Source organism: Danio rerio, chromosome 11 (assembly GCF_049306965.1).
Source record: "Danio rerio strain Tuebingen ecotype United States chromosome 11, GRCz12tu, whole genome shotgun sequence".
Taxonomy (NCBI): Eukaryota; Metazoa; Chordata; class Actinopteri; order Cypriniformes; family Danionidae; genus Danio; species Danio rerio.
In genome coordinates this window covers 9949131-9968238 of record NC_133186.1, presented here as the reverse complement: position 1 = coordinate 9968238, position 19108 = coordinate 9949131, and the positions used below count along the sequence as shown (strand labels likewise).

The window sequence follows — 19108 nt, the reverse complement described above, 5'->3', positions numbered from 1 at the left end:
CACAGGTTACGCTCAAAGCTGAATTTGTGTCCTCTTCACCTATGAGCTGTCTGTCCTCCAAGCCAGCTGTCCTTCACCGGGAACCTTGTCTTTGGACAGCCATGAACCGACAACCTAATCATCCGTCTCTGTGTGAGAAATAAAGCGGCAAGCAGATCCCAGAGTAACCCATGACAGTCTGCTTCTTCCTCCTGTTCTCTCCATTATTACATCTTCTGCTTTCAAGCCACTCAGCCCTACAGTCCCTTTCTTGTCTTCCTCGTTTTCCCTCATTCCCTTTCTCAGGAGGAGTGTTGTCTGGCGAAATAATCCTTTATTATGTGTGTATTTCGCTTGTGTTTGCTCTCACTCTCTCTGTATTCCTCCACATGGCACTGATGTCTTATATATACCCACATACACATTTTTGGTTTTCATTTTGTATGGGGACTTCCAATAGACATAATGATTTTTATACTGTACAGACTGCATATTCAGTCCTAGACAAACTCTTTCATAATATTCATTCTGTATGATTTCTGAGATGTTTTTAAAAATGACTGGTATTTATATACTTGTGGGGACATTTGGGCCGCAGAATGGGATGAATACCTGGACCATACATGATATGAGCAATAATAATAGAAAAAAAACTATCAGTTTTCTTGAACAATATTGCGATATTGATTTTAATCAGGTTTTTTTTTTTCACACGTTTTTTACACGTTGCATCTGAAACAGATTTCTAAAGGAAAACAATTAGATCTTTGTCAAAGTCCTTTAACATATCTCTAATTCCGACATTTAAATCACCTAACAAATTGTCTCTAGAACAGACCTATGGTAAAACAAATGAATAGAATTCTGTGTGTGCGTACACCATCAGACACAAGTGCCCCAATGTTCTGTTTGACCACATGACAGAAGTACTTTTGTATGTGTCCACAGTTTTTTTTTTTTTTTTTTTTTTTTAATGCCATGCATAGATAATTGACCCTTTTGTGATGCTGCCATGAAATAGGCCATTCGCATATCGTGTCTTTTGCGTGCACTAGTTCATTATTTCCAATGGAAGCGTGCGGCTTGTGTGCATATTGGGAGTGGTGACGCGCTTGCGTATTCCATGCGCACCCAGTTGAAAACATCTCTACTTTCAGAATGCTACAAGTGGACCGCGGGTCATGTAACAAGAACCAAAGACTACAGAATACACAAGACATGTCACTCTTAAGTTTTTAAATGGGGAAAAGTGTAACAGTCATCATGGTGAATAAAGCCCAGTCAATCATGGATCACTATATGGTGAATAAATTCCACCTTCTAGTACAGGACCCAATCATTGATCACAATACTGACAATACTCCGAACACTGAAAAAAATTATTCAGAGATGATTTCTTGGATTTACTCAATTTGTTTACATTAATCGGTTGTAAACAATTTATTTGTGTTGAGTTTAAAAAAACAAATTAAGTTGAACATTATTAAACTTAATTTGTTTGTTTAAATTGAACACAATTAATGTGTTTGCAACAGTTCTGCATGCAACACTTTTTTTCAGTGTAGGAGAGGCTCGGACCTGATGTGAGTTTCTGCAGATTTTGTGTGACTTAAATGTTTAGAAATGAAACTAAAGAGACAGTTATTCTTTTTTTGGTGATTCCTAATATAAAATTCAACTGTAAACTTGGCAAGCAGTTTTGGAGAATTTGACGTTTCCCCATTCAGACAGAATGCTCGAGCATACTGCCCGAGAGGTGTTTCAAAGATGGCCGTCGAGTGAAATGACTTGCCTTAAAATGACTTTGCAAGTACTGAGCAATCAGATTTATACTTTGTATAGAATATACACATTTCCTTTAGACTAATTACCTTAGACAAACTCAGGACACCCAAACATCCAGTGCTGTTTAATTCCCCATAAATTAAACTTGTATCGGAACTGCAGCAATGTTTTGATAGTTTGTCTTCTTCTGAAAAAATGGTTGATGATTGCAGAGCAACAACAACGAAGTGCGAGCGCAGTGCATTGAATGCTGAAGGAGGCAATACACTTGGGCTTTCCACGCACTTTAAGATGCGACATGTGACTGACAGGTCTTACAAATTACCTGCTTTTGAGATATATCAGCCTTCTTCTATCCAATGTAATCCCACACCACAGATGTTGTCAGTTTTTTGGACCAAGTCCTCCTGTGCTGAACTCATCACCCCTGTTTATGCAGGCGATTCAGTCTCCTGTTCTCGCGCTCTGTTTAGGCGAGCTGTGTTATGATTGGTATAGTATACTGGGGGAAAATCGTGCTTTACCGCGATATAGAAATTACGTATGTTCAAATTGCGATCTAGATACTAATTCAATTCGTTGCACAGACCTAAACATTTACACATGCACACACATAGGGTTTTCATGCTTTATGGGGACTTCACATAGAAGTAATGTTTGTTTTTTTTTGTACTGTATTGTCTATGCTATTTCCCCACACCCTACCCCAAAACCAACCTTCACAGAAAATATTGTTTAGTTTTACGTTTCCAAAATTCTGTATTACATTTCTGTCCTCCTGAAGACACAAAAATGTCCCCACAAGGTAAAAAAAAACAAAAAAAAAACACTGGTATTACTATACTTGTGTGACATTTGGTCTTCACACATTGACAAATACCAAGACCACATACAAACACACACACATACACAAACAAACACGTACACATGCACAAATACACACACACATATACACACACTTTTTGGGCTCCTTCATAACAGGCAAGAATGTCACTGGCGCTGGAAATCTTGCCTTGTGGGCGACTCACTCCTCTCTTCCAGTCCCAATTAACCTTTCAGAGCAGGAAACGCTAGAAAACTCACACAAGCCCACTAAAATTATCTATTAATCTGTTGCTTTTGTCTGCCAAGATGATTTATAATGACTCGCCAGGCACTGGCTTCTCAGGTCGAAATATGTGCGTGTTGAACTATCGGGTTAGTGTCACATTGACTGAAATTGTGCTTTTAATGCCTGATTGTAGCATAAAGATGTGTGTATGTGTATGTGTGTGTGTGTGTGTGTGTGTGTGTGTGTGTGTGTGTGTGTGTGTGTGTGTGTGCGTGTGTGTGTGCGTGTGTGTGTGTGTGTGCGTGTGTGTTGTGACAGGATTGGAGCAAATATTGACTCAGAGGGTCACTGGAAACATGCCTTTGTTAGATAGTGTTTGTGTTTGTGCATCACGTCATGGCAAAGTGAGATAGTCTGTGAAAAATGTGGACAGAAAATGAAGGCAAAGTTTTTTTTTTAATTTTGATGTGTTGAGCTAAACAGTTTTACATTTTTTGCCACATATGCACACATTGAAGCAATTCTTACCATTATTGGGTAAACTGGCAGTAGGTTGAGTTACACAGACCAAAACAAAGACAGAAAGTCCAACATGTAATGTGCATTTTTAAATCAGAAAAGCTGACTTTTATGATTTTTTTTTTTAACAGATATTAGCTTAGCTTATTACATGGCTGCCTGGTATATTTGATTCTGATTGGTCAGTTGTGACATTCCAAGGAATGTTATTTCAAAATAACAGCCGCTGAAACTAATTACACAGACTAATACATGTACTTCAAATCATCTTGACCATCAGTGAATGCCTTTTGACAGTTTGGCTTCATCTTGTAAATACTATGTAGGTTAGTGTATCATATGCTCCATTCAGCCATTTTGCTTCTGTCAGCGTTGCCTTTAATTAAAGAATTAATAAACTATTAATGCTCAGAACAATGTTTTATGTCAAATTTTTACAATTTGTGGCAATTATCTATGTGATAAGCAGAGTAAACTGCATCCAGTCTATTGTTTTTTTGCAATAACAACCATCTGGTTGTACTTTTTCTCTTACATGTTTATTAAACATCTGAAAACATATTATAGTATTGTTATAGTTTAGAAGAGTCAGTTCAGCACCTTTAAATGGACTATATTATTCATGTTTATTTCTATAGCGCTTTTACAATGTAAACTGTGTCAAAGCAGCTTAACATAGAAGTTCTATTAAATATTAGTGAAGAAATGTAGGGAATAATGATTAAGCTTGTAGGGGTTGGGTTTGAACTTGGGTTGAATTAGCCGATGGCCTATAAACTTCACGATGATGAGCTGGCATCGCTATTCATCGCCCTGCCCCACATTTTTTATTGATATTTAACCTATTATTTGCATGTCATTTTAATAGCAATAATGGTCTATTCATAAGCTGTGTTAAATTTTACATATAGCTGCCGCTTGCACAGCTGACAGCATCGTGAGGATTAAATGAAGGATTATACAGCACCTCTCACACTTAAAATGTGTAGATTCAGTGGCAAACGCTGTTACCTGAAAACCACGTCCCACAGACTTTACAGTAAATGGCTTTAGTCATTTTCATAGCAGACTTGAAGCCACTGGAAATCTTTTATCCACTCTTGGAAAAGTGTATAGAGGGGATTAAAATTCAGCACATGATCACTAATAAGATGCGCCATTATTAGTAACTTTAGGTGGTTTCTAAAACGAAATCTGTCAGTGTTTTTTTCATTCTCTCATCTTCAGCGCTTCAAATTTTCTGCGGTTGTTGTTCCTGTCATCTGAAGGCAAAAGGCATTGACTGAGTGATTGACAGCTGATATTAACCAATCCAGTCGCGTTTAGTTCTAGAGCAGTGGGCCAATAAGAAGAGGACAAAGGCGGGGCAAGAATTGCAGGCTTTTTTTTTACTTCAGCAAGTTCACATAACAACTGTTTAAATCTGCTTTTGGGGGTTTTAGGTACAAAGATGCATTCTGCATCTGCTAAATCCACGCACATGGTGAGGATTTTGCCGTGAAAACAAGTCCCACGGTAACAATTCGCATAAATAAAAATTTGGGTGCATATACGACCAAATTGGTTGAGCCCTAGCATCTTTACTTGTTATTATTTCCCCATAATAATAATAATAATAATAATAAAATAAGGAAGTTATCATCAATCACAATTCAAATTACAGTGAACTCCAAACAAACTCGCGTCTCCTCCACCAGCTGTGGGGGAAAAAAAAACATTATAACAACACAGATCACTGTGCCTATTCATTCCAGAGTCCCGTTGCTGACTGGTGGTAATTTGTGTGTAACTTTATTTATTAATTTATGGTTTGGTTATGGGTAAAGCAAAGACCATGTGGGTCAGGTAGTGAAAACGGTAGGCTGCAATTAATTAATTAATTCATCATGAATAATTAGATTTTTAACAACAACCACCCCCACCCCTGCCTTTGACGGCAATGCCATCGTCCATAGCGATGTTTCACATTAAACATCGTACAATGCCAAATTGGTCAACATCTCACAACACAGTTTGAATACAGCTGAAATCTTTCAAATCATTACAAAAACACTATCAAACAAACAGAAGTGCCCTTTTTATTGTTTTATTTCCACCTATTACACTCATTGAAAGCATTGTTTTTTTCTTGATTCCCATTTGTAACCCTGCAGGCCTCTCGTATTCCTTTAAATCCATTTCAGCTCAGAAACAATTACCTGTTTGTCAAATAACTCTCTATTCAATTAAACTAGCGGTGACAGAAATGCTGTTTACTCTCTACGAAAAGTACCCTACATGCAGGCATATCATATTTAAACAGTTGTTGCCCCTCAGACAGCTGCCAGAAACACATCCAGGGCAGAATTCATCATGAAAAGTGTCTCGTTTTATGCCAGCGGGCTTGTTGACCTTGTTAGAGCTTCTCCAGGAACACCACCGATTGAACCAGTACCTCTTAATTATGGCTAATATTGTGGAAATATTGCACTCAAAGTATCATTGTCAAGACCATTCATCACAGCTGTCACGTGCAAGAGCAATTTGTCCAGTCATTACAGTCTCTTCATGTTAACGGGCCAAGCATGGCTTCTCAAACAGCTCCATTAGATGGTTCAAGCTTAGATGTGATGGAAAGAAACTCAGCAGGCTGTCTTGTTTTATGTCTTTTGTTTAGGAGCATTAAATGAAAGGACCAGATAGTTTGGCCACAGCTGGACGTAATTGCTCTGTTAGAAATTGTTGGCTGTGCTTTAAGTGTATGACCTCTGAGAAAGGATTATATGGAGAGATACGATCAGCTGAGAAATTCCAACTGCAATTTGAGTTCTTATATAATAGAGCGTTTATCATGCAAAGTCTGTTCACTTGCATAAACAGAAGATTTGATATATATATATATATATATATATATATATATATATATATATATATATATATATATATATATATAGATAGATAGATACAGACAGACAGACAGACAGACAGATATGGACAATGGACAATGCACTCAAAAACAAAATGAATAAATCTCCAAACTATTTAAAACTTCTCCCTAACACAACAAGAAAATATATATATATAATGTCTTAGCTGTTTGATGATGGTCCCCTTTTCTGAACAAGGAAGAACATTAAGTGCGTTAAAAGTCGTTGATCCACTTCTTCAAACTCACAGTTAATGGTTGAATGTAATGGTTGAATGAAACTTCATAATCGCCTTCAAGAAAAATCGTCCAAGATTAATCAGACATCATACCATTTAAACATGTGTATATATGTGTGTATACTGTATATATGATGTATTATATACAATATATTATAATATATATATATATATATATATATATATATATATATATATATATATATATATATATATATATTATAATACATTGTATTATATTATTTTATTCATTCAGTTTCTTTTTTGGCTTAGTCCTTTTTATTAATCCAAGGTCGCCACAGCGGAATGAATCGCCAACTTATCCAGCACATTTTTATGCAGGTGATGCCCTTCCAGCCGCAACCCATCTCTAGAAAATATCCACACACACTCATTCACACTCATACACTACGGACAATTTAGCCTACCCAATTCACCTGAAACGACTGACTATGAGATTTAATATACACTCATTTATTTATTCATTTTCCTTAAGCTTAGTTCTTTATTTATCAGGGGTCGGAATGAACCTCCACCTATCCAGTGTATGTTTTATGCAGTGGATACCCTTCCAGCCACGTGTCAGTACTGAGAAACATCCATACACTCTCACACAAGCACTCGTACACTACAGTCAATTTTGTTTAGCCAATTCACCTATAGCGCATGTCTTTGGACCGTGGGGGAATCTGAGCACCTGGAGGAAACTTACGGGAACTGAGGGAGAACATGAACACAGCCTGGATTCGAACCAGCAATATATATAAAAAATAAATAAAATAAATAAATAAATATATATATATATATATATATATATATATATATATATATATATATATATATATATATATATATATATTTATATATATATATATATATATATATATATATATATATATATATATATATATATATATATAATTTTTTTTTATTATTATTATTTCTTAGACTTTTTTTCTAGAGTAAGCTGTTCGGTGTATCTGTACTTACATTAAAGTATAATTATTTTTCCACTTTTCTTGTGGTTTTCCTGTTGTGGCATATTGTACCATTTTCTGTTTCTCTGTGGTTAGTCTTTTTTTATTTTCTTCTTCAAATTTTCAAAATGTTTTCCTAACAGTGTTTTTTTTTTTTTTTATCCCTATGGCACAACATATTCAATTAAGCTGACCACAGTGGACTGAGCATTTTCTACTTTACAAAATGGCTAATAATGTTTATTCACAGTGGTAAGCGGTTCCCACCTGGCCGTGTTTTGTTTAGCGTGTGGAGGTTGTCAAGGAAATGTGTGGCCTTGGACATCAGCAGGTGTTTTAAACAAATTTAAAGGCGCCGTCATGCTGCGCTGCTATGTTTTCTCCACGCCGCTCACTTGTTGCCTTGTTCCTCCACAGGAAGACCAGTGGCGACCTATGAAGTAAAGAAAATGTGGGCAATGGGAGCACTGGGTTGAGAATTGGAATAGTTGTGTGGCATGCTGTTGTTCTGCTGGTGAAAAGAAAAGAGGACATTTCTCCTGGTTCGCTGGAAAGACTGATGCATCTGTACTGTTTATACTTAGAGCCTTGTTTATGGGACAGTGAATACGGCTAATTTGAGTGTTTTTGCTGTAGGTGCTCAACAGATATATTAGGCCTTTTATGGTGTTTTCACACCTGTCTTATTTAGTTCGATTGAATCGCACTAGTGTTTATTTTCCATCTTGGTTTGTTTGGGCATGTTTGAATGTAGCAATCGCATCCAAGTGTGCACCAAAAGCGAACCAAAAAAGTCTCTTGGGATGCTTTCAAACGAACCCTGGAGTGAGTGAGTGGTTGGTTTGTAGTGAAAACATGATCCGTACTATAAAAGACTCAAACATAAAATTGTTCTGCACCTATATATATATATATATATAGACAGAGAGAGAGAGAGAGAGAATACCTGATGGATCTTTGGAAATATTTCCGGAAGATGACCATGTCACAGTTTTGCTAAATTAATTCAGCAACTCCTCCTGAAGTGACTTGCGATGTGCTTTGCCTTTTTCAGCTGCAGCCGCACTTAATTCTTCAAATGTATAGTTTGTCTAGATGTATACAAACTATATAGTATACTATGATCAGGGATACAATCAGGCAGCCAATCAGTGCTCCCTCCATAGTAAAAAGCGACATTTTATGTCTGCCAGTTTGTTAAGTTGCGGATGTTCTATTGGCATTTTCCTGCACGTTAATTCTGACCAATCGAAAAGCAGTTTAGGAAATACGTTCAATAACATTTGGCCAATGGGTGATGTGGATTTTGTCTCATGACTGCATATTGTTTCTTTTCAACTGGTTCGGACCAAAGCCAGCAGTGTGGTGTGAAAAGGACCCAATAACAACGCAAAATGCTACAATGTATCAATTGTTGCCCTTGGTCTGGATCAAACGAACTGAACCACAGATGTGAAAGTAACCTTAGAGTGTGGCTTAATATATTCTTATTTCTATAATTTTAATATTTCTAGAGTTGGAAAGCATGCTGGTGCTGATTAATGCTGTTACTTGCGGTGTATTTTTATATTTTACATCTTGTATTCTGTATATTTGTTCTGTAAATATAATGAATAATATTATTTCAGTTGTAGTATGTTGACCTGTTATATTATATTATATTATATTATATTATATTATATTATATTATATTATATTATATTATATTATATTATATTATATTATATTATTTTATATTATATTATATTATATTATATTATATTATATTATATTATATTATATTTATTATATTATATTATATTATATTATATTATATTATATTATATTATATTATATTATATTATTTTATATTTTATTATATTATATTTTATTATATTTTATTATATTATATTATATTATATTTATTATACTATATTATATTATATTATATTATATTATATTACATTTATTATATTATATTTATTATATTATATTATATTATATTATATTATATTATATTATATTATATTATATTATATTATATTATATTATATTATATTATATTTATTATATTTATTATATTATATTATATTATATTATATTATATTATATTATATTATATTATATTATATTATATTATATTATAATACATTTTTGTACCATGCTGTTGATCTATAACTATCAACAAAATTCTTGGAGAGTTTGGAATACAACACCAAATAGTTTACATCTCAGAGCTGTGTGTGCATGTGTGGGTTGATCGGTATGTGTGTGCCACCTACACTGCTCCTATGGCTCTTCTTAATTGCACTCCCATGTCCAAACATAATTAACTGGCCTGTGTGCTTAACACTGACTCATCTATATATAGGCAGTCTCTGACCTTTCCCAGTCTGTGTAATATTGGCTGAAATCAGCACTTTTCATAAATCTGTGTTTTTAGATTGGCACATGTGAGATTTCAAAGGTTGACGGAGGCCGAGGCACTGCTGCCATACCAGTTTATAAGCACATGTGTTTATAAACACAGTTATGTTACTGGTGTCTTCTTTTTCTGTCTACACCTCTAGTTCAACATGCTGTGGTGTGCTGTGGAGTGGTACGGTACGGTTTGGTTTGGTACGCTTTTATGGACGTTTCCACTGTCAATTAGCGCACCGAACCAAACCGTACCGTACCACTTTTTTGACACCCTTTCGAAAGGGTATCAAAAACGAGAAAGGGTACCAAAAGGTGGAGGTACAGAGATACGTCACGAGCTCTTGAAGCTCTGTTCTTATGGACAGAATGTCAACAAAGAATCTGCCATGTTCTAATAAACAGCCGAGAGATTACATGGATATACTATATGCATAAAATAACGAGCAATGGATGAACTTTTTTATGTCACTAGTCAACGACTGAATCAGCTGTGAAATTGTTAGAATGGTAATATTTAGTAATATTGCAATATTTAAGAATTTGTAAAGTCATACAGCTCTGGGAAACAGTGACCCAGTCGCTTTGCCAGCACAAACACTGCTAACACCTCAACGGAAACCCCGCCTCTGCATACATTTGATTGGAGAATAAATAAGATGCTAGTAATATAACATGCTGTTTCTGCTCGGAGATGACTTTTTTTTTCAACTGCGAGTGCACATCGCTCGATGGCAAGGATGCTACCTAACATGCAAGTCCATTAGTGAGGCATTCAAAAGATGCACCGTGCAAAAAAAACACGTTTGATATGATTGGTTGAGTCAGTGGTTTCCAATGGGCTATATGCTCAACTGTCAATACAATCAGTTTCCAAGAATTAATTTAGTCGTTCAAGTGCAAAACAAGATGAAAGATCGTATAAAAACTAGTGTCATCTGTAGCAGCAGGCTAGCGCAGGAACTAGGAAAATATAGGGGTAAAATACATTTTCATATTTACTATAATTGAACCAAAACTTACAGCTGTATTCATATTTTTGTTCTACAAGGTTTAGTAGAAATCTGCTGTATACATTTTATAACTTAAACTAAAGCTAAACATTAACTCATGCAACATAAGATCCAGGGTCACAAATGTTCTCAAGATTTTATAATAAATCCAGAACAAACATTGTTTTAAAGAAAATATGCACATTGTTATTAATTATTACATACTTTTTTAATAGAGATCACAAACCTCAAGATGAATCTTTTTACAGCCCTTAATAAGACTGGTAAATCTCTAAATCAAGCTTTATTCATTTACAAATTCAACGTGCGCTCATATTATGCTTTATTTCCTCATAAACACAGTAATCATTTCACACATAGCCTGGAGAGAATTGAGTTTCTACCCTAAGGCTGTTAAACCTGCCCTGTTTCTGGAGGAAAAATAAAAGCTCTTCAAATCATTTAGCAGAAAGTGATAATTGAAGGTAATTCAAAGCCTTGCCCGCAGTAAGTATGGATAATTGTTTTGCAGAATGGTGTTGGCATCCTCGTGGCTTTGGCCAAACACCCAGTATCTGTTCTTATGAAGCTGATCAAAACCAAAAGCGGCTGGTCTGGGCGTCCCGGGAAGCCTCTGAAAGTACGTAGAAGCCTGAAATTGGCAAGTCGGTTAGATTTTTTTTCGCAGCGGAGGGAATTAATGCCCAGTGGGTTGCCAGCGAAGGCAAGGCGGGGGGTTTGATAGATCTTCTGGATGCTTTGAGGCCTGGGTTTTCAACCATACAAACAACTGGCAGAGTGGGTGAAGCTCTCAGACCTCCACAGCAGCAGGTCCAGGCTTTATTACTGCAGCGTAGACAAACACACAGTTGCAATATATATGAGGTAACAACACAAAAACACAGACACGGTTGCATACACACCTCTGCAACTCATACAAATTCATTTGCGGAGCCACACAGTTTTATATGTCAATGGAAAATAGTTGAGAATGGATACTTTTTTAACTTTTAAACGAGAAATCATGAGTGAATTGGTGTTCAACAGCTTCTAGATTCAAGCAAAAATCTTGAATTGAATTGAATTGAGTTGAGTTGAGTTGAGTTGAATTTTATTTCATTTCATTTCATTTATAATACATTTAATTGGTATTCATTATAAATATCTTATTAAATAATTTTAAACTTTTAAGATTTAGATAATAAATTAAACATAAAATAATATTAAAATAAAATGAAAATATTGTATTCATTACTAGTAGCTTACAATAAAATTTTCGACTTTGAAGATGATGATAGTAAATTAAACATTAAATAACTTTGTAATAAAAACATGTAACTAATAGTAAAACCTAATTAAAAACGTGAATTATTACTAATTAAAAGTGCATTACTAGTAAATTATAATGATAGGTAAAAAAAAAATTGAATATAATGTAATTAAATAAGTTATTCAATTTAAAACACATTTTTATATTATTCCAAATAATGCACAACACAACTTTCAAGATTATAAACAATTATTAATCAAAATATGTTTATCCAGATTAGCTAAACAGGTCATTTTATTTTATTTCAATTGTTCAATAATAATTATTAGTATTTAAAAATACATTGTTTCTGCGTCTAACAGGGGTGAATAAATCAAGTTGAAAATCTATTTTCAGATTGTATTTACCTAGTCGGTGTGATGTTGTGAATCTAAAAATGTGCCTCTGGAATAAAGTCTGTCTTCAGTTCTTTCATGTGCGTTTCAGCTTCCTCAAAAATTCACCCCCGAGTCCGTGAAGATTGCTGACCTTTCTTTGTGTGTCATTTTTCATCCATCAAGACATTTTAAGGTGGCATCTTCCTTTTACCACATGTGCTTTTGCATCTGTCCTAGTAGAGTCTGAAGATTTGTTTATAGGCATGTGGTGTTTTTTTTTTTTGTTTTTTGTTTTTTGTGTGTGTGTGTTTGTTGTAGAGCACAGGTGTCAAACTCAGTTCCAAAAGGGCCGCAGCTCTGCACAGTTTAGTTCCAACCCTAATTAAACACACCTGATCAAACTAATTGAGTCCTTCAGGCTTGTTTGAAACCTACAGGTAAGTGTGTTGGAGCAGGGTTGGAACTAAACTGTGCAGGGCTTCGGCCCTCCAGGAATTGAGTTTGACACCCCTGTTGTAGAGCATAGGTCTCACACGCGATTCCTGCACTGTCAGAAAAAATGTGCAAAATTTGTACCTTTTGGGGTACAATGGCTTGTCACTGGGGCAGTACCCTCAAGGGTACACCTGTTGTACCCTTTCACATGGGTACATATTTGTACCCTAGCAGTATGTACCTTCATGGGTCAAATATGTACCTCTGCTGACTAATTTGTACCTTACTTGGGCTATGGTACAATAATGTACCTTTAAAAAAGGTACAATTTCTCCTCCATAGGGATGAATTTTGTACCCTTTCATTTCAGATTTGTACTCCATACACAATAAATTTCATTTATCACATTTATTAAACATATTAAATATCAACATTTTTACAGGATGAATGTTTAAACATTACATCATTTTAAAAGACATTAAAATGTAACATTTTATCACAAACACACATTGAAAGATTCAAAACAATTACATTGTCACCTTTTTAGAAGATGAAAGTTTTAAACTATCACAAAGTCATACCAGATGCATAAACTTAAAAAATAGCTGCTTAAACATTTTAAAACATTTTATGAAACAGCAAAAAAACTTATTATTTTTTTAACATCAGTGCATCCCATTTCACTGAGCATTTTTACCAATGTAACAAAGTAATTTTTCTAAAACAACAGTAGACCTAATAAAGTACATTTTTGCTAGTGCACTGCATTCTACATTTTCTAAAAGCATCAAGAATCTCAAAGCAATCTTTTTTCATACAGTACATTGAAACATGTCACTTAAAGTATACCCATAATCATTTTAGATCTCAAAAACACTTTTGATCAAAGTTTTACACATTTGATTTGAAATTTCTAAACATTCTTAAACATTTTATCAGCAGAGTATGTTTCAAGAGCCTAAAAGTCCGTCTGTCTTGGTTTATAACACCCCATTCAAAGCAAACTCTTACTGTATTTGCATGGAAATATGAATCATACAACACCAGAATTAAAAACTTGCTACACAGAAACCAGTGCAGTATTGACATTTAAAATGTATTTCATTAGGAAAGTGTCATTTCTTCTCCATTAGCAGTCTCACATGCACACGATAACAGTTCAATTTGAACACCTGAATGTGTCAATCTCATCAAGGATGTTGGGCGGAGAAAATTCTTAGCATTGTTTCATCTTGTGCTTCTCAGTTGATTTGGGCAATGTTATTGAAATGTCTATAGCTGCTAGTCTTAAATTACTGATGCAGACTCGAAACGCATGCACCAAAGTAAATGCAAAGATCCTAGCATTGCTGTTTGATGCAGACCCAGCAATACCAGTTCTCTTGGACAGCTGCACTGATTTTTCTTGTAATTTTGGATTTCCATCTTCACACCGTTGCTGATGTTCAAATTTAAATTGTTGTTCCATCTTGGGGAGTTGCTGATGTTCATCCTTTGCATTCTTTATGTAGCGTGGATAAACCAAGTTGAAAACACAGTAAACAGCGAAGGATGTAATAATGCCTTTAAAATGGACTTTCAGCCATCTGTAGAGTTGGGTATGGAGCATCATCATCATCCCACTGTGAAAAGAAAAAGTAAAGGACATCAATAAACAATGTAAAATCTGTCAGAACTGCATAATATCTATCAGAGTATTACAAAGTGTTTAACCAACAGTACCCAAACCTCTTCCAGTGTAATTACTGTAAGCAATCATCTTTCTCTTTAAAGATATGGGGGAGCAGAATTAGAGCTGCACGAAAGTCTGAATCTATTGCAAAATAAAATCATCCATTCATTTATTTTATTTTCGGCTTAGTCCCTTTATTAATCTGGGGTTGCCACAGCGGAATGAACCGCCAACATATCCAGCATGCGTTTTACACAGCTGATGCCCTTCTAGCTGCAACCCATCACTGGAAAACACCCATACACACTTATTCACACACTATGGCCAAATTAGCTTACCCAATTCATCTGTACTGCATGTCTTTGGACTTCTCGAGGAAACCGGAGCACCCAGAGGAAACCCACGCCAACATGGGGACAACATGCAAACTCCACACAGAAATGCAAACTGACCCAACAGAGTCTCAAACCAGCAACCTTCTTGATGTGAGGCGATCATGCTACCCACTGCGCCACTGTGACACCCTAAAATAAAATAAAGACAAATAATGAAGTACTCTTAAATAATTTGAATTGGAATGTTTAGCAAATGCTGAATAAAAGATATTGATGTATTTTTATGAATTACATTTTTTAAAGAAAAACATTAAGGAATGTTCTCTATATAAAGGGTTTGTATATAAGGCCCATGAGTTTGAACTTGCTAAATGCAGCTTGAAAAGGCACTTAATGATCACATCCAAGAAATAAGGGTTTGATCTAGCAAAATTATTATTACGTAAGTTTTATGTTAATACCTGTTAGATCATCTGCAAACTTCTATTCTCTTGCTTTTTTGTAGACTTTGGCCAGTGGAGATGCTTTTTTTCTTAATCAAGCTCAGGCACCTTTAGCACAAGCTGTCCTTGAAGCTCTGACTTGGTTGGAGATAGTAGATGAATGCATTCAGTCAGGTTCACCATGACTATAATAAATAAAAAGGAAATTAGTGATTCACTTTAACTAAAAACATTATCTAATATTCTTTGTTGCCATTTCCCTTTAGTTATCATTGTACAAATAGTTGTAAGCTTGAATGCACATATGTTCACCACAAAGCTTAAAAATTAATTTTTTTTACAATAGTCATAACATTTATAATAGTCATTTGATCCTACACTTTGGCTATTACTGACATTAAACTTTTCATTTAAACTGAGAACTGATTTAAAATGTGTGATCTCACTGACAAGGGTGTTTTTAATAAAGGGTCACACACCTTATTTCACTGGATACGCAGGACATTCGCATTACTCTCAAAAGATGATGCATCCTCACCAATTGCAGCAATCACCTCTTGGATCAAATATAAGTGCAAAATAATGACAATCATAAAATTTCAAATATAACTTTAACACATCACCTAACAGTTGAACAGTTGAATAGAAAAAGGGAGATTAAATTTAAGACTGCACAATGAATTCCTGGGGAAAAAGTATACACACACACACACATACATAATATATAAATATATATTATTCACAAACAGATGAAATACAAAATACTAAATACTTACGTTATTACACTCTACTGCTTCCTCGTCCACTTCATTTTCTGAAAGAAAAAGAATTATGATCGGTGTGAACTTGAGGTTAACAGCAAAAAAAAAAAAAAAAGCTTTAAATTAGCAACTTAAAAGTTTGATAAAGACCCGCACCTCGATCTGACACGACAGATGATTATGACTCTCTTGGACATGCATTTATAACGTTATTTAAATATGTAACGTTGCAAAATACTACTGCTATAAATGGATGTGGGTCGAGATATGCATAAACTAACGTTAAAGTTATATCGTTTCAGACATGAAGGCATTCACTTCACTCCTTTCCGAAATAAACATGAACGTTAGCATGAATGTTAGCTTCCCAACACTAAGGAAATTCTGAATTTATGAATAACGTTTGCAATAAAGACTTAACCACATTATCCAAACAAAACTAACTTAAATGTGTTTGAACTGTTTCTCTGGACGTTTCACCGCTGTTTTACCAGTGTCTCGAGCTTTGTCTCATGGCCAGGTTATGTAAAAAATCATATTTTAATTTCTGGCCAACCTTAAATTACAAAAGGGTCCCCTCACGCAGCAGGTAACTCGACGGTAATGTTAATCTTAACTACATACACAAGGCAAAGTAACGTCAAATATGAATTGAATATGACCCAACGGATATTTACAATACGTTATTTAACATTAAACTTACCTGCAAATGTCTGTGCCTCGTCTTCACGAGCGTATTCCAGCTTCTTTGCGTCCTTGAGGTCCATCCTCCATCGACGCCGAGAAGAGCGTCAGAACAACAGTGCAACAGCTGGAGATTAACCGTCACACGTAATCAGCTGGCATTATGAATGCACGGCGCGGGCAAAAATCCTATTGGACAACACGAATTCAAATTTGCTGGCTGCTAATGCTAAGTGAAAGTCAATGGACAATACCCCGCTGTGCAGACCCGCAAGTTTAAAAAATATCATCTAATGTTCCACAAAATGTAGTTTTAAGAGTATTTCAGGCGAGAATGTAGTTGTTTTAAACTCGAATCGGCAGTTTATTTAAAAAGACAGCGCTTCTTTGACAATGTGCTTCAGTGAAAGCGGACTCTGTCAGCGGGAGCTTTATGATTCTCTCCCCCGCCGACAGCAGCTTTTACTTCGGCCAGTCAATCTCGCATCTGCCGCTGGATTCAATCTCCCTCTTGTAGTTAAAACACTATATTTAATACATTTTGTGTATATCTAACGGCCAGTTTTTGGTCTTTTAAATCTATTATTTGTTCCCAGCTGTATTATTTTGGCAGTATTATTCTGTTACGGTTTATAATTGTTTTATTAATTAATTTATTTATTAATGCTACAATGTTGTACTCTGTCTTTGTTTACCAAGCTGGTTACCTTTAATTCCTATTGTATTCATCTACTTTATAGTTGTATGTCCATTCTAGTAGTTTATTAAATCTGATAATCAAAGAAAGGTCTGTGTATAATAAGCCATTTCACTTTACATTTAGGGGGATTTTTGTTAAAATTTTCTTAAATCAAAAATATTAATTTATAATATTTATAAGGCCATGTTTTATATAATTAAATAATTTAATTTATAATGTACAGTTTTTTTGTGTGCATTTCTTCCAAATAACCAACAACTCATGACATAAATTAAGGACCATTTCATACACGTTGACTTGCTCCTTTTTCACACAAGTGATTGTACCTTTCTTTGGGCCTTAAATGGCCCAAACATGGACCCTTTGACAGTTAGGAACATATTTGTACCTTTTTTACCCTTAAATGGTACATATAAGTATCTTAGGGTGCTACTTTGAACCATTGAGGGTACAACTTCACCATTTGTACCCCAAGTGTTCACAAATGTACCCCAACCGTACCCTTTTTTCTGACAGTGTGGAGAGCTGCAGCTCTGCACAGATTTGCTCCAACCCTAACCAAACACAGCTGATCCAAATAATCAAAGTGTTGAAGACTACTAAAGACTATTAACCAGGTGTGAGTTGGAGACTATGCAGAGCTGCAGCCCTCCAGGAATTGAGTTTGAGATTGTTGTTGTAGAGCATCCTTAGGGAACGTGAGTATTGTATCGGCTCATGGATGGACTTTCAGTTTTCTCATTTAGGCTCAAATTTGGTCACGCTCAGTGAAAGCCATGAGCTGAATCTAACAGTCATTGTTAACAGTCCCCTCATGACCCACACCAGCACACATTCATCTGCTCAGTAAAATACTGGACAATTAATGAGGCATCCACTTTGGGAAAAAATCATGTCTTCTTTTGGGGATTTTATGTGTGCATTCTTTTTAAATGAGTTTGTCTGGATAAAGGTGATAGTAATTAATGTGTTCACTCTATTTAGATGTAAAGGGCATATTTTGTAATTTATTATGATTATTTATTATATATATATATATATATATATATATATATATATATATATATATATATATATATATATATATATATATATATATATATATATATATATAGTTAACCTGTAGTTATATAGTATACAGTTGAAGTCAGTATTATTAGCCCCCTTCAAATGTTTTTCTTTTTTATATATATTTTCCAAATGATGTGTAACAGAGCAAGGAAATTTTCACTGCGTGTCTGATAATATTTTTTTCTTCTGGAAAAAGTCTTTTTTTGTTTTATTTTGGCTAGAATAAAAGTCGTTATTAATTTTTTAAACACCATTTTAGGGACAAAATTATAAGCCCCTTTAAGCTATGTTTTTTCTCGATAATCTACAGAACAAACCATGGTTATACAATAACTTGCCTAATTACCCTAACCTGCCTAGTTAACCTAATTAACCTAGTTAAGCCTTTAAATGTCACTTTAAGCTGTATAGAAGTGTCTTGAAAAATATCTAGTAAAATATTATTTACTGTCATCATGGCAAAGTTCAAATAAATCAGTTATTAGAAATTAGTTATTAAAATTATTATGTTTAGAA

General features: G+C 34.7%; 1 protein-coding gene and 1 long non-coding RNA gene across 32 annotated transcripts in view; one reads left to right on the top strand and one right to left on the bottom strand.

Moving 5' to 3' along the window:
* Positions 1-19108, top strand: part of nlgn1 (neuroligin 1) — a 771338-nt gene that overhangs the window by 710065 nt on the left and 42165 nt on the right.
* LOC101885993 (uncharacterized) lies at positions 15395-16957 on the bottom strand. 2 transcript variants are annotated; one of them, XR_662858.5, is made up of 4 exons: positions 16841-16957; positions 16153-16190; positions 15856-15930; positions 15395-15561 (listed from the first exon to the last, which is right to left on the bottom strand). It is a non-coding gene; the product is annotated as an uncharacterized lncRNA (long non-coding RNA). The 2 variants fall into 2 exon arrangements; XR_011017130.2 differs by lacking the exon at positions 16841-16957 and having other exon boundaries at positions 15450-15561; positions 16153-16234.